The 15048-nt window shown below is 45.3% G+C and overlaps 16 non-coding genes and 3 pseudogenes across 16 annotated transcripts; all 19 read right to left on the bottom strand.

Annotated features, from left to right (window-relative positions):
• Positions 1–183: 183 nt before the first annotated feature.
• Positions 184–301, bottom strand: LOC142536608 (5S ribosomal RNA). The gene has a single exon (XR_012818379.1). It is a non-coding gene; the product is annotated as a 5S ribosomal RNA (ribosomal RNA).
• A 678-nt stretch (positions 302–979) lies between these two features.
• Positions 980–1097, bottom strand: LOC142536609 (5S ribosomal RNA). Its single transcript, XR_012818380.1, has one exon. It is a non-coding gene; the product is annotated as a 5S ribosomal RNA (ribosomal RNA).
• Positions 1098–1772: 675 nt separating this feature from the next.
• On the bottom strand, positions 1773–1891 carry LOC142536620 (5S ribosomal RNA). The gene has a single exon (XR_012818387.1). It is a non-coding gene; the product is annotated as a 5S ribosomal RNA (ribosomal RNA).
• A 673-nt stretch (positions 1892–2564) lies between these two features.
• Positions 2565–2683, bottom strand: LOC142536600 (5S ribosomal RNA). The gene has a single exon (XR_012818372.1). It is a non-coding gene; the product is annotated as a 5S ribosomal RNA (ribosomal RNA).
• A 679-nt stretch (positions 2684–3362) lies between these two features.
• Positions 3363–3481, bottom strand: LOC142536607 (5S ribosomal RNA). The gene has a single exon (XR_012818378.1). It is a non-coding gene; the product is annotated as a 5S ribosomal RNA (ribosomal RNA).
• Positions 3482–4154: 673 nt separating this feature from the next.
• LOC142536614 (5S ribosomal RNA) lies at positions 4155–4265 on the bottom strand (annotated as a pseudogene).
• A 675-nt stretch (positions 4266–4940) lies between these two features.
• LOC142536615 (5S ribosomal RNA) lies at positions 4941–5058 on the bottom strand. Its single transcript, XR_012818384.1, has one exon. It is a non-coding gene; the product is annotated as a 5S ribosomal RNA (ribosomal RNA).
• A 672-nt stretch (positions 5059–5730) lies between these two features.
• Positions 5731–5851, bottom strand: LOC142536610 (5S ribosomal RNA). Its single transcript, XR_012818381.1, has one exon. It is a non-coding gene; the product is annotated as a 5S ribosomal RNA (ribosomal RNA).
• An 884-nt stretch (positions 5852–6735) lies between these two features.
• LOC142536617 (5S ribosomal RNA) lies at positions 6736–6843 on the bottom strand (annotated as a pseudogene).
• A 678-nt stretch (positions 6844–7521) lies between these two features.
• Positions 7522–7640, bottom strand: LOC142536619 (5S ribosomal RNA). The gene has a single exon (XR_012818386.1). It is a non-coding gene; the product is annotated as a 5S ribosomal RNA (ribosomal RNA).
• A 675-nt stretch (positions 7641–8315) lies between these two features.
• Positions 8316–8433, bottom strand: LOC142536605 (5S ribosomal RNA). The gene has a single exon (XR_012818377.1). It is a non-coding gene; the product is annotated as a 5S ribosomal RNA (ribosomal RNA).
• A 661-nt stretch (positions 8434–9094) lies between these two features.
• LOC142536613 (5S ribosomal RNA) lies at positions 9095–9213 on the bottom strand. The gene has a single exon (XR_012818383.1). It is a non-coding gene; the product is annotated as a 5S ribosomal RNA (ribosomal RNA).
• A 682-nt stretch (positions 9214–9895) lies between these two features.
• LOC142536618 (5S ribosomal RNA) lies at positions 9896–10014 on the bottom strand. The gene has a single exon (XR_012818385.1). It is a non-coding gene; the product is annotated as a 5S ribosomal RNA (ribosomal RNA).
• A 677-nt stretch (positions 10015–10691) lies between these two features.
• Positions 10692–10808, bottom strand: LOC142536603 (5S ribosomal RNA). The gene has a single exon (XR_012818375.1). It is a non-coding gene; the product is annotated as a 5S ribosomal RNA (ribosomal RNA).
• Positions 10809–11489: 681 nt separating this feature from the next.
• On the bottom strand, positions 11490–11605 carry LOC142536611 (5S ribosomal RNA). The gene has a single exon (XR_012818382.1). It is a non-coding gene; the product is annotated as a 5S ribosomal RNA (ribosomal RNA).
• Positions 11606–12278: 673 nt separating this feature from the next.
• LOC142536604 (5S ribosomal RNA) lies at positions 12279–12395 on the bottom strand. The gene has a single exon (XR_012818376.1). It is a non-coding gene; the product is annotated as a 5S ribosomal RNA (ribosomal RNA).
• Positions 12396–13075: 680 nt separating this feature from the next.
• On the bottom strand, positions 13076–13194 carry LOC142536601 (5S ribosomal RNA). Its single transcript, XR_012818373.1, has one exon. It is a non-coding gene; the product is annotated as a 5S ribosomal RNA (ribosomal RNA).
• Positions 13195–13871: 677 nt separating this feature from the next.
• On the bottom strand, positions 13872–13983 carry LOC142536616 (5S ribosomal RNA; annotated as a pseudogene).
• Positions 13984–14659: 676 nt separating this feature from the next.
• LOC142536602 (5S ribosomal RNA) lies at positions 14660–14777 on the bottom strand. The gene has a single exon (XR_012818374.1). It is a non-coding gene; the product is annotated as a 5S ribosomal RNA (ribosomal RNA).
• Between the last annotated feature and the right edge of the window lie 271 nt (positions 14778–15048).

A 15048-nucleotide genomic window follows, 5' to 3' on the forward strand; every position in this document is an offset into this window, starting at 1 on the left:
TCGTCAGCTCATTGCGTAGTAATGAGTCCGTCGTTTGCCCGTTTACAATCAATTAGCCTACAATTTTGTCCAAATCGGCAGTGCCCGAGCTACTTTCATTTCACATGTTTATTGGTCCGATCGAGATTCAGATGATTTGAGCGAAAACGTGTCAACAAGTAATCAAAATAGAAAAAACGAAAAGGGGTGCAACACGAGGACTTCCCAGGGGGTCACCATCCTAGTACTGCTCTCGCCCAAGCACGCTTAACTTCGGAGTTCTGATGGGATCCGGTGCATTAGTGCTGGTATGATCGCACCGACATTGAGTGGGATGTTTATTCTTATATCCCTCGAGTACGTGTGGAGGAGCGGCGATGGACAACACGCGGCACTGCTCTCGCCCAATCATAACCATGAAGTTAAGCGTTCTGGCGCGATGGCAGGCTAGGATGGGTGACCTCCCTGGGAAGACCTCGTGTCGCGACCGTTTACGTAAATTATGGATAAAACAGTCGAATAATTGTTTTAATGAGTTAACCGTCTCCGGAGTAATCTGCGTCATACCCTTCCGCACAGAAACCGGCTCACGACAACAAAAATCGATAAATGTTCCAGAAAATAGAAAAAAAAATAAGAAGAAGGAAATAACGAATGTAAAGCTATTATTATGCCTCGAATACGATAAAATGGAACCGGAATCGAATTTCGAACTTCCTAAGCGGATTTCTCGAGGAAACGAAAGCTTAACAGAAGCGGTAAATCGCAAATTAGAGGGTCTTAGAGAAGGAATTCGGCTAAAATCTCGTCAGCTCATTGCGTAGTAATGAGTCTCGTCCGTTTGCCCGTTTACAATCAAATTAGCCTACAATTTTGTCCAAATCCGGCAGTGCCCGAGTACTTTCATTTCACATGTCTTATCTTGGTCCCGATCGAGATTCAGATGATTTGAGCCGAAAATCGTCTGTCAACAAGTAATCAAAATAGAAAAACACGAAAAGGGGTGCAACACGAGGACTTCCCAGGGGGTCACCCATCCTAGTACGCTTTCGCCCAAGCACGCTTAACTTCGGAGTTCTGATGGGATCCGGTGCATTAGTGCTGGTATGATCGCACCGACATTGAGTGGGATGTTTATTCTTATATCCCTCGAGTACGTGTGGAGCGGGCGGCGATGGACAACACGCGGCACTGCTCTCGCCCAATCATAACCATGAAGTTAAGCGTTCTGGCGCGATGGCAGAGCTAGGATGGGTGACCTCCCTGGGAAGACCTCGTGTCGCGACCGTTTACGTAAATTATGGATAAAACAGTCGAAATAATTGTTTTTAATGAGTTAACCGTCTCCGGAGTAATCTGCGTCATACCCTTCCGCACAGAACCGGCTCACGACAACAAAAATCGATAAATGTTCCCAGAAAATAGAAAAAATAAGAAGAAGGAAATAACGAATGTAAAGCTATTATTATCTGGGATACGATAAAATGGAACCGGAATCGAATTTCGAACTTCCTAAGCGGATTTCTCGAGGAAACGAAAGCTTAACAGAAGCGGTAAATCGCAATTAGAGGGTCTTAGAGAAGGAATTCGGCTAAAATCTCGTCAGCTCATTGCGTAGTAATGAGTCTCGTCGTTTGCCCGTTTACAATCAAATTAGCCTACAATTTTGTCCAAATCCGGCAGTGCCGAGCTACTTTCATTTCACATGTCTTATCTGGTCCCGATCGAGATTCAGATGATTTGAGCCGAAACTCGTCTGTCAACAAGTAATCAGAAATAGAAAAACACGAAAAAGGGTGCAACACGAGGACTTCCCAGGGGGTCACCCATCCTAGTACTGCTCTCGCCCAAGCACGCTTAACTTCGGAGTTCTGATGGGATCCGGTGCATTAGTGCTGGTATGATCGCACCGACATTGAGTGGGATGTTTATTCTATATCCCTCGAGTACGTGTGGAGCGGGCGGCGATGGACAACACGCGGCACTGCTCTCGCCCAATCATAACCATGAAGTTAAGCGTTCTGGCGCGATGGCAGAGCTAGGATGGGTGACCTCCCTGGGAAGACCTCGTGTCGCGACCGTTTACGTAAATTATGGATAAAACAGTCGAAATAATTGTTTTTAATGAGTTAACCGTCTCCGGAGTAATCTGCGTCATACCCTTCCGCACAGAACCGGCTCACGACAACAAAAATCGATAAATGTTCCCAGAAAATAAAAAAAAATAAGAAGAAGGAAATAACGAATGTAAAGCTATTATTATTGGATACGATAAAATGGAACCGGAATCGAATTTCGAACTTCCTAAGGATTTCTCGAGGAAACGAAAGCTTAACAGAAGCGGTAAATCGCAAATTAGAGGGTCTTAGAGAAGGAATTCGGCTAAAATCTCGTCAGCTCATTGCGTAGTAATGAGTCTCGTCCGTTTGCCCGTTTACAATCAAATTAGCCTACAATTTTGTCCAAATCCGGCAGTGCCGAGCTACTTTCATTTCACATGTCTTATCTGGTCACGATCGAGATTCAGATGATTTGAGCCGAAAATCGTCTTGCAACAAGTAATCAAAAATAGAAAAACACGAAAAGGGGTGCAACACGAGGACTTCCCAGGGGGTCACCCATCCTAGTACTGCTCTCGCCCAAGCACGCTTAACTTCGGAGTTCTGATGGGATCCGGTGCATTAGTGCTGGTATGATCGCACCCGACATTGAGTGGGATGTTTATTTATATATCCCTCGAGTACGTGTGGAGCGGGCGGCGATGGACAACACGCGGCACTGTTCTCGCCCAATCAGAACCATGAAGTTAAGCGTTCTGGCGCGATGGCAGAGCTAGGATGGGTGACCTCCCTGGGAAGACCTCGTGTCGCGACCGTTTACGTAAATTATGGATAAAACAGTCGAAATAATTGTTTTTAATGAGTTAACCGTCTCCGGAGTAACCTGCGTCATACCCTTCCGCACAGAACCGGCTCACGACAACAAAAATCGATAAATGTTCCCAGAAAATAAAAAAAAATAAGAAGAGGAAATAACGAATGTAAAGCTATTATTATGCCTGGATACGATAAAATGGAACCGGAATCGAATTTCGAACTTCCTAAGCGGATTTCTCGAGGAAACGAAAGCTTAACAGAAGCGGTAAATCGCAAATTAGAGGGTCTTAGAGAAGGAATTCGGCTAAAATCTCGTCAGCTCATTGCGTAGTAATGAGTCTCGTCCGTTTGCCCGTTTACAATCAAATTAGCCTACAATTTTGTCCAAATCCGGCAGTGCCGAGCTACTTTCATTTCACATGTCTTATCTGGTCCCGATCGAGATTCAGATGATTTGAGCCGAAACTCGTCTGTCAACAAGTAATAAAATAATAGAAAAACACGAAAAGGGTGCAACACGAGGACTTCCCAGGGGGTCACCCATCCTAGTACTGCTCTCGCCCAAGCACGCTTAACTTCGGAGTTCTGATGGGATCCGGTGCATTAGTGCTGGTATGATCGCCCGACATTGAGTGGGATGTTTATTCTTATATCCCTCGAGTACGTGTGGAGCGGGCGGCGATGGACAACACGCGGCACTGCTCTCGCCCAATCATAACCATGAAGTTAAGCGTTCTGGCGCGATGGCAGAGCTAGGATGGGTGACCTCCCTGGGAAGACCTCGTGTCGCGACCGTTACGTAAATTATGGATAAAACAGTCGAAATAATTGTTTTTAATGAGTTAACCGTCTCCGGAGTAATCTGCGTCATACCCTTCCGCACAGAACCGGCTCACGACAACAAAAATCGATAAATGTTCCCAGAAAATAAAAAAAAATAAGAAGAAGGAAATAACGAATGTAAAGCTATTATTCTTGGATACGATAAAATGGAACCGGAATCGAATTTCGAACTTCCTAAGCGGATTTCTCGGAAACGAAAGCTTAACAGAAGCGGTAAATCGCAAATTAGAGGGTCTTAGAGAAGGAATTCGGCTAAAATCTCGTCAGCTCATTGCGTAGTAATGAGTCTCGTCCGTTTGCCCGTTTACAATCAAATTAGCCTACAATTTTGTCCAAATCCGGCAGTGCCCGAGCTACTTTCATTTCACATGTCTTATCTGGTCCCGATCGAGATTCAGATGATTTGAGCCGAAAATCGTCTGTCAACAAGTAATCAAAAATAGAAAAACACGAAAAAGGGTGCAACACGAGGACTTCCCGGGGTCACCCATATACTTCTCGCCCAAGCACGCTTAACTTCGGAGTTCTGATGGGATCCGGTGCATTAGTGCTGGTATGATCGCACCCGACATTGAGTGGGATGTTTATTCTTATATCCTCGAGTACGTGTGGAGCGGGCGGCGATGGACAACACGGGCACTGCTCTCGCCCAATCATAACCATGAAGTTAAGCGTTCTGGCGCGATGGCAGAGCTAGGATGGGTGACCTCCCTGGGAAGACCTCGTGTCGCGACCGTTTACGTAAATTATGGATAAAACAGTCGAAATTTGTTTTTAATGAGTTAACCGTCTCCGGAGTAATCTGCGTCATACCCTTCCGCACAGAACCGGCTCACGACAACAAAAATCGATAAATGTTCCCAGAAAATAAAAAAAATAAGAAGAAGGAAATAACGAATGTAAAGCTATTATTATGCCTGGGATACGATAAAATGGAACCAGAATCGAATTTCGAACTTCCTAAGCGGATTTCTCGAGGAAACGAAAGCTTAACAGAAGCGGTAAATCGCAAATTAGAGGGTCTTAGAGAAGGAATTCGGCTAAAATCTCGTCAGCTCATTGCGTAGTAATGAGTCTCGTCCGTTTGCCCGTTTACAATCAAATTAGCCTACTTTTGTCCAAATCCGGCAGTGCCCGAGCTACTTTCATTTCACATGTCTTATCTGGTCCCGATCGAGATTCAGATGATTTGAGCCGAAACTCGTCTGTCAACAAGTAATCAGAAATAGAAAAACACGAAAAAGGATGTAACACGAGGACTTCCCAGGGGGTCACCCATCCTAGTATTCCTCTCGCCCAAGCACGCTTAACTTCGGAGTTCTGATGGGATCCGGTCATTAGTGCTGGTATGATCGCACCGACATTGAGTGGGATGTTTATTCTTATATCCCTCGAGTACGTTGGAGCGGGCGGCGATGGACAACACGCGGCACTGCTCTCGCCCAATCATAACCATGAAGTTAAGCGTTCTGGCGCGATGGCAGAGCTAGGATGGGTGACCCTGGGAAGACCTCGTGTCGCGACCGTTTACTTAAATTATGGATAAAATAGTCGAAATAATTATTTTAATGACTTAACCGTCTCCGGAGTAATCTACGTCATACCCTTCCGCACAGAACCGGCTCACGACAACAAAAATCGATAAATGTTCCCAGAAAAAAAAAAAAAATAAGAAGAAGGAAATAACAAATGTAGCAATTATTATGTTTGGGATACGATAAAATGGAACCGGAATCGAATTTCAAACTTCCTAAGCGGATTTCCCGAGGAAACGAAAGCTTAACAGAAGCGGTAAATCGCAAATTAGAGTGTCTTAGAGATGGAATTCGGCTAAAATCTCGTCAGCTCATTGCGTAGTAATGAGTCTCGTCCGTTTGCCGTTTACAATCAAATTAGCCTACAATTTTGTCCAAATCCGGCAGTGCCCGAGCTACTTTCATTTCACATGTTTATCTGGTCCCGATCGAGATTCAGATGATTTGAGCCGAAAATCGTCTGTCAACAAGTAATCAAAAATAGAAAAACACGAAAAGGGGTGCAACACGAGAACTTCCCAGGGGGTCACCCATCCTAGTACTGCACTTTCGCCCAAGCACGCTTAACTTCGGAGTTCTGATGGGATCCGATGCATTAGTGCTGGTATGATCGCACCCGACATTGAGTGGGATGTTTATTCTTATATCCCTCGTGTACGTGTGGAGCGGGCGGCGATGGACAACACGCGGCACTGCTCTCGCCCAATCATAACCATGAAGTTAAGCGTTCTGGCGCGATGGCAGAGCTAGGATGGGTGACCTCCCTGGGAAGACCTCGTGTCGCGACCGTTTACTCTGATGGGATCCGGTCCATTAGTGCTGGTATGATCGCACCGACATTGAGTGGGATGTTTATTCTTATATCCCTCGAGTACGTTGGAGCGGGCGGCGATGGACAACACGCGGCAGCTCTCGCCCAATCATAACCATGAAGTTAAGCGTTCTGGCGCGATGGCAGAGTAGGATGGGTGACCTCCCTGGGAAGACCTCGTGTCGCGACGTTTACGTAAATTATGGATAAAACAGTCGAAATAATTGTTTTTAATGAGTTAACCGTCTCCGGAGTAATCTGCGTCATACCCTTCCGCACAGAACCGGCTCACGACAACAAAAATCGATAAATGTTCCCAGAAAATAGAAAAAAAATAAGAAGGAAATAACGAATGTAAAGCTATTATTTCTGGGATACGATAAAATGGAACCGGAATCGAATTTCGAACTTCCTAAGCGGATTTCTCGAGGAAACGAAAGCTTAACAGAAGCGGTAAATCGCAAATTAGAGGGTCTTAGAGAAGGAATTCGGCTAAAATCTCGTCAGCTCATTGCGTAGTAATGAGTCTCGTCCGTTTGCCCGTTTACAATCAAATTAGCCTACAATTTTGTCCAAATCCGGCAGTGCCGAGCTACTTTCATTTCACATGTCTTATCTGGTCCCGATCGAGATTCAGATGATTTGAGCCGAAAATCGTCTGTCAACAAATAAAAAATAGAAAAACACAAAAGGGGTGCAACACGAGGACTTCCCAGGGGTCACCCATCCTAGTACTGCTTCGCCCAAGCACGCTTAACTTCGGAGTTCTGATAGGATTATTGCTGGTATGATCGCACCCGACATTGAGTGGGATGTTTATTCTTATATCCCTCGAGTACGTGTGGAGCGGGCGGCGATGGACAACACGCGGCACTGCTCTCGCCCAATCATAACCATGAAGTTAAGCGTTCTGGCGCGATGGCAGAGCTAGGATGGGTGACCTCCCTGGGAAGACCTCGTGTCGCGACCGTTTACGTAAATTATGGATAAAACAGTCGAAATAATTGTTTTTAATGAGTTAACCGTCTCCGGAGTAATCTGCGTCATACCCTTCCGCACAGAACCGGCTCACGACAACAAAAATCGATAAATGTCCCAGAAAATAGAAAAAAAATAAGAAGAAGGAAATAACGAATGTAAAGCTATTATTATGCCTGGATACGATAAAATGGAACCGGAATCGAATTTCGAACTTCCTAAGCGGATTTCTCGAGGAAACGAAAGCTTAACAGAAGCGGTAAATTGCAAATTAGAGGGTCTTAGAGAAGGAATTCGGCTAAAATCTCGTCAGCTCATTGCGTAGTAATAAGTCTCGTCCGTTTGCCCGTTTACAATCAAATTAGCCTACAATTTTGTCCAAATCCGGCAGTGCCCGAGCTTTCATTTCACATGTCTTATCTGGTCCCGATCGAGATTCAGATGATTTGAGCCGAAAATCGTCTGTCAACAAGTAATCAAAAATAGAAAAACACGAAAAGGGGTGCAACACGAGGACTTCCCAGGGGGTCACCCATCCTAGTACTGCTCTCGCCCAAGCACGCTTAACTTCGGAGTTCTGATGGGATCCGGTGCATTAGTGCTGGTATGATCGCACCGACATTGAGTGGGATGTTTATTCTTATATCCCTCGAGTACGTGTGGAGCGGGCGGCGATGGAAACACGCGGCACTGCTCTGCCCAATCATAACCATGAAGTTAAGCGTTCTGGCGCGATGGCAGAGTAGGATGGGTGACCTCCCTGGGAAGACCTCGTGTCGCGACCGTTTACGTAAATTATGGATAAAACAGTCGAAATAATTGTTTTTAATGAGTTAACCGTCTCCGGAGTAATCTGCGTCATACCCTTCCGCACAGAACCGGCTCACGACAACAAAAATCGATAAATGTTCCCAGAAAATAGAAAAAAAATAAGAAGAAGGAAATAACGAATGTAAAGCTATTATTAAGTCTGGGATACGATAAAATGGAACCGGAATCGAATTTCGAACTTCCTAAGCGGATTTCTCGAGGAAACGAAAGGTTAACAAAAGCGGTAAATCACAAATTAGAGGGTCTTAGAGAAGGAATTCGGCTAAAATCTCGTCAGCTCATTGCGTAGTAATGAGTCGTCCGTTTGCCCGTTTACAATCAAATTAGCCTACAATTTTGTCCAAATCCGGCAGTGCCCGAGCTACTTTCATTTCACTGTCTTATCTGGTCCCGATCGAGATTCAGATGATTTGAGCCGAAAATCGTCTGTCAACAAGTAATCAAAAATAGAAAAACACGAAAAGGGTGCAACACGAGGACTTCCCAGGGGTCACCCATCCTAGTACTGCTCTCGCCCAAGCACGCTTAACTTCGGAGTTCTGATGGGATCCGGTGCATTAGTGCTGGTATGATCGCACCGACATTGAGTGGGATGTTTATTCTTATATCCCTCGAGTACGTGTGGAGCGGGCGGCGATGGACAACACGCGGCACTGCTCTCGCCCAATCATAACCATGAAGTTAAGCGTTCTGGCGCGATGGCAGAGTAGGATGGGTGACCTCCCTGGGAAGACCTCGTGTCGCGACCGTTTACGTAAATTATGGATAAAACAGTCGAAATAATTGTTTTTAATGAGTTAACCGTCTCCGGAGTAATCTGCGTCATACCCTTCCGCACAGAACCGGCTCACGACAACAAAAATCGATAAATGTTCCCAGAAAATAGAAAAAAAAATAAGAAGAAGGAATAACGAATGTAAAGCTATTATTATGCCTGGGATACGATAAAATGGAACCGGAATCGAATTTCGAACTTCCTAAGCGGATTTCTCGAGGAAACGAAAGCTTAACAGAAGCGGTAAATCGCAAATTAGAGGGTCTTAGAGAAGGAATTCGGCTAAAATCTCGTCAGCTCATTGCGTAGTAATGAGTCTCGTCCGTTTGCCTACAATTTTGTCCAAATCCGGCAGTGCCCGAGCTACTTTCATTTCACATGTCTTATCTGGTCCCGATCGAGATTCAGATGATTTGAGCCGAAAATCGTCTGTCAACAAGTAATCAAAAATAGAAAAACACGAAAAGGGGTGCAACACGAGGACTTCCCAGGGGGTCACCCATCCTAGTACTGCTCTCGCCCAAGCACGCTTAACTTCGGAGTTCTGATGGGATCCGGTGCATTAGTGCTGGTATGATCGCACCCGACATTGAGTGGGATGTTTATTCTTATATCCCTCGAGTACGTGTGGAGCGGGCGGCGATGGACAACACGCGGCACTGCTCTCGCCCAATCATAACCATGAAGTTAAGCGTTCTGGCGCGATGGCAGAGCTAGGATGGGTGACCTCCCTGGGAAGACCTCGTGTCGCGACCGTTTACGTAAATTATGGATAAAACAGTCGAAATAATTGTTTTTAATGAGTTAACCGTCTCCGGAGTAATCTGCGTCATACCCTTCCGCACAGAACCGGCTCACGACAACAAAAATCGATAAATGTTCCCAGAAAATAGAAAAAAAATAAGAAGAAGGAAATAACGAGTGTAAAGCTATTATTTTGCCTGGGATACGATAAAATGGAACCGGAATCGAATTTCGAACTTCCTAAGCGGATTTCTCGAGGAAACGAAAGCTTAACAGAAGCGGTAAATCGCAAATTAGAGGGTCTTAGAGAAGGAATTCGGCTAAAATCTCGTCAGCTCATTGCGTAGTAATGAGTCTCGTCCGTTTGCCCGTTTACAATCAAATTAGCCTACAATTTTGTCCAAATCCGGCAGTGCCCGAGCTACTTTCATTTCACATGTCTTATCTGGTCCCGATCGAGATTCAGATGATTTGAGCCGAAAATCGTCTGTCAACAAGTAATCAAAAATAGAAAAACACGAAAAGGGTGCAACACGAGGACTTCCCAGGGGGTCACCCATCCTAGTACTGCTCTCGCCCAAGCACGCTTAACTTCGGAGTTCTGATGGGATCCGGTGCATTAGTGCTGGTATGATCGCACCCGACATTGAGTGGGATGTTTATTCTTATATCCCTCGAGTACGTGTGGAGCGGGCGGCGATGGACAACACGCGGCACTGCTCTCGCCCAATCATAACCATGAAGTTAAGCGTTCTGGCGCGATGGCAGAGCTAGGATGGGTGACCTCCCTGGGAAGACCTCGTGTCGCGACCGTTTACGTAAATTATGGATAAAACAGTCGAAATAATTGTTTTTAATGAGTTAACCGTCTCCGGAGTAATCTGCGTCATACCCTTCCGCACAGAACCGGCTCACGACAACAAAAATCGATAAATGTTCAGAAAATAAAAAAAATAAGAAGAAGGAAATAACGAATGTAAAGCTATTATTATGCCTGGGATACGATAAAATGGAACCGGAATCGAATTTCAAACTTCCTAAGCGGATTTCTCGAGGAAACGAAAGCTTAACAGAAGCGGTAAATCGCAAATTAGAGGGTCTTAGAGAAGGAATTCGGCTAAAATCTCGTCAGCTCATTGCGTAGTAATGAGTCTCGTCCGTTTGCCCGTTTACAATCAAATTAGCCTACAATTTTGTCCAAATCCGGCAGTGCCCGAGCTACTTTCATTTCACATGTCTTATCTGGTCCGATCGAGATTCAGATGATTTGAGCCGAAAATCGTCTGTCAACAAGTAATCAAAAATAGAAAAACACGAAAAGGGTGCAACACGAGGACTTCCCAGGGGGTCCCATCCTAGTACTGCTCTCGCCCAAGCACGCTTAACTTCGGAGTTCTGATGGGATCCGGTGCATTAGTGCTGGTATGATCGCACCCGACATTGAGTGGGATGTTTATTCTTATATCCCTCGAGTACGTGTGGAGCGGGCGGCGATGGAAACACGCGGCACTGCTCTCGCCCAATCATAACCATGAAGTTAAGCGTTCTGGCGCGATGGCAGAGCTAGGATGGGTGACCTCCCTGGGAAGACCTCGTGTCGCGACCGTTTACGTAAATTATGGATAAAACAGTCGAAATAATTTTTTTAATGAGTTAACCGTCTCCGGAGTAATCTGCGTCATACCCTTCCGCACAGAACCGGCTCACGACAACAAAAATCGATAAATGTTCCCAGAAAATAGAAAAAAAAAATAAGAAGAAGGAAATAACGAATGTAAAGCTATTATTATGCCTGGGATACGATAAAATGGAACCGGAATCGAATTTCGAACTTCCTAAGCGGATTTCTCGAGGAAACGAAAGCTTAACAGAAGCGGTAAATCGCAAATTAGAGGGTCTTAGAGAAGGAATTCGGCTAAAATCTCGTCAGCTCATTGCGTAGTAATGAGTCTCGTCCGTTTGCCCGTTTACAATCAAATTAGCCTACAATTTTGTCCAAATCCGGCAGTGCCCGAGCTACTTTCATTTCACATGTCTTATCTGGTCCCGATCGAGATTCAGATGATTTGAGCCGAAAATCGTCTGTCAACAAGTAATCAAAATAGAAAAACACGAAAAGGGTGCAACACGAGGACTTCCCAGGGGGTCCCATCCTAGTACTGCTTCGCCCAAGCACGCTTAACTTCGGAGTTCTGATGGGATCCGGTGCATTAGTGCTGGTATGATCGCACCCGACATTGAGTGGGATGTTTATTCTTATATCCCTCGAGTACGTGTGGAGCGGGCGGCGATGGACAACACGCGGCACTGCTCTCGCCCAATCATAACCATGAAGATAAGCGTTATAGCGCGATGGCAGAGCTAGGATGGGTGACCTCCCTGGGAAGACCTCGTGTCGCGACCGTTTACGTAAATTATGGATAAAACAGTCGAAATAATTTTTTTAATGAGTTCACCGTCTCCGGAGTAATCTGCGTCATACCCTTCCGCACAGAACCGGCTCACGACAACAAAAATCGATAAACGTTCCCAGAAAATAAAAAAAATAAGAAGAAGGAAATAACGAATGTAAAGCTATTATTATGTTGGATACGATAAAATGGAACCAGAATCGAATTTCGAACTTCCTAAGCGGATTTCTCGAGGAAACGAAAGCTTAACAGAAGCGGTAAATGGCAAATTTGAGGGTCTTAGAGAAGGAATTCGGCTAAAATCTCGTCAGCTCATTGCGTAGTAATGAGTCTCGTCCGTTTGCCCGTTTACAATCAAATTAGCCTACAATTTTGTCCAAATCCGGCAGTGCCCGAGCTACTTTCATTTCACATGTCTTTAGTCCCGATCGAGATTCAGATGATTTGAGCCGAAAATCGTCTTCAACAAGTAATCAAAATAGAAAAACACGAAAAAGGGTGCAACACGAGGACTTCCCAGGGGGTCCCATCCTAGTACTGCTCTCGCCCAAGCACGCTTAACTTCGGAGTTCTGATGGGATCCGGTGCATTAGTGCTGGTATGATCGCACCCGACATTGAGTGGGATGTTATTCTTATATCCCTCGAGTACGTGTGAGCGGGCGGGCGATGGACAACACGCGGCACTGCTCTCGCCCAATCATAACCATGAAGTAAGCGTTCTAGCGCGATGGCATAGCTAGGATGGGTGACCTCCCTGGGAAGACCTCGTATCGCGACCGTTTACGTAAATTATGGATAAAACATTCGAAATAATTTTTTTTAATGAGTTAACCGTCTCCGGAGTAATCTGCGTCATACCCTTCCGCCGAACCGGCTCACGACAACAAAAATCGATAAATGTTCCCAGAAAATAGAAAAAAAAATAAGAAGAAGGAAATAACGAATGTAAAGCTATTATTATGCCTGGGATACGATAAAATGGAACCGGAATCGAATTTCGAACTTCCTAAGCGGATTTCTCGAGGAAACGAAAGCTTAACAGAAGCGGTAAATCGCAAATTAGAGGGTCTTAGAGAAGGAATTCGGCTAAAATCTCGTCAACTCATTGCGTAGTAATGAGTCTCGTCCGTTTGCCCGTTTACAATCAAATTAGCCTACAATTTTGTCCAAATCCGGCAGTGCCCGAGCTACTTTCATTTCACATGTCTTATCTGGTCCCGATCGAGATTCAGATGATTTGAGCCGAAAATCGTCTGTCAACAAGTAATCAAAAATAGAAATACACGAAAAAGGGTGCAACACGAGGACTTCCCAGGGGGTCCCCCATCCTAGTACTGCTCTCGCCCAAGCACGCTTAATTTCGGAGTTCTGATGGGATCCGGTGCATTAGTGCTGGTATGATCGCACCCGACATTGAGTGGGATGTTTATTTATATATCCCTCGAGTACGTGTGGAGCGGGCGGCGATGGACAACACGCGGCACTGCTCTCGCCCAATCATAACCATGAAGTTAAGCGTTCTGGCGCGATGGCAGAGTAGGATGGGTGACCCTGGGAAGACCTCGTGTCGCGACCGTTTACGTAAATTATGGAAAACAGTCGAAATAATTGTTTTTAATGAGTTAACCGTCTCCGGAGTAATCTGCGTCATACCCTTCCGCACAGAACCGGCTCATGACAACAAAAATCGATTAATGTTCCGAGAAAATAGAAAAAAAATAAGAAGAAGGAAATAACGAATGTAAAGCTATTATTATGCCTGGGATACGATAAAATGGAACCGGAATCGAATTTCGAACTTCCTAAGCGGATTTCTCGAGGAAACGAAAGCTTAACAGAAGCGGTAAATCGCAAATTAGAGGGTCTTAGAGAAGGAATTCGGCTAAAATCTCGTTAGCTCATTGCGGAGTAATGAGTCTCGTTCGTTTTCCCGTTTACAATCAAATTAGCCTACAATTTTGTCCAAATCCGGCAGTGCCCGAGCTACTTTCATTTCACATGTCTTATCTGGTCCCGATCGAGATTCAGATGATTTGAGCCGAAAATCGTCTGTCAACAAGTAATCAAAAATAGAAAAACACGAAAAAGGGTGCAACACGAGGACTTCCCAGGGGTCACCCATCCTAGTACTGCTCGCCCACGCTTAACTTCGGAGTTCTGATGGGATCCGGTGCATTAGTGCTGGTATGATCGCACCCGACATTGAGTGGGATGTTTATTCTTATATCCCTCGAGTACGTGTGGAGGGGCGGCGATGGACAACACGCGGCACTGCTCTCGCCCAATCATAACCATGAAGTTAAGCGTTCTGGCGCGATGGCGAGCAGAGTAGGATGGGTGACCTCCCTGGGAAGACCTCGTGTCGCGACCGTTTACGTAAATTATGGATAAAACAGTCGAAATAATTTTTTAATGAGTTAACCGTCTCCGGAGTAATCTGCGTCACCCTTCCGCACAGAACCGGCTCACGACAACAAAAATCGATAAATGTTCCCAGAAAATAAAAAAAAAATAAGAAGAAGGAAATAACGAATGTAAAGCTATTATTATGCCTGGGATACGATAAAATGGAACCGGAATCGAATTTCGAACTTCCTAAGCGGATTTCTCGAGGAAACGAAAGCTTAACAGAAGCGGTAAATCGCAAATTAGAGGGTCTTAGAGAAGGAATTCGGCTAAAATCTCGTCAGCTCATTGCGTAGTAATGAGTCTCGCGTTTGCCGTTTACAATCAAATTAGCCTACAATTTTGTCCAAATCCGGCAGTGCCCGAGCTACTTTCATTTCACATGTCTTATCTGGTCCGATCGAGATTCAGATGATTTGAGCCGAAAATCGTCTGTCAACAAGTAATCAAAAATAGAAAAACACGAAAAGGGTGCAACACGAGGACTTCCAGGGGGTCACCCATCCTAGTACTGCTCTCGCCCAAGCACGCTTAACTTCGGAGTTCTGATGGGATCCGGTGCATTAGTGCTGGTATGATCGCACCCGACATTGAGTGGGATGTTTATTCTTATATCCCTCGAGTACGTGTGGAGCGGGCGGCGATGGACAACACGCGGCACTGCTCTCGCCCAATCATAACCATGAAGTTAAGCGTTCTGGCGCGATGGCAGAGCTAGGATGGGTGACCTCCCTGGGAAGACCTCGTGTCGCGACCGTTTACGTAAATTATGGATTAAAACAGTCGAAATAATTGTTTTAATGAGTTAACCGTCTCGGAGTAATCTGCGTCATACCCTTCCGCACAGAACCGGCTCA

This window comes from Primulina tabacum, unplaced genomic scaffold (genome assembly GCF_025594145.1).
Source record: "Primulina tabacum isolate GXHZ01 unplaced genomic scaffold, ASM2559414v2 Contig1383, whole genome shotgun sequence".
Taxonomy (NCBI): domain Eukaryota; kingdom Viridiplantae; phylum Streptophyta; class Magnoliopsida; order Lamiales; family Gesneriaceae; genus Primulina; species Primulina tabacum.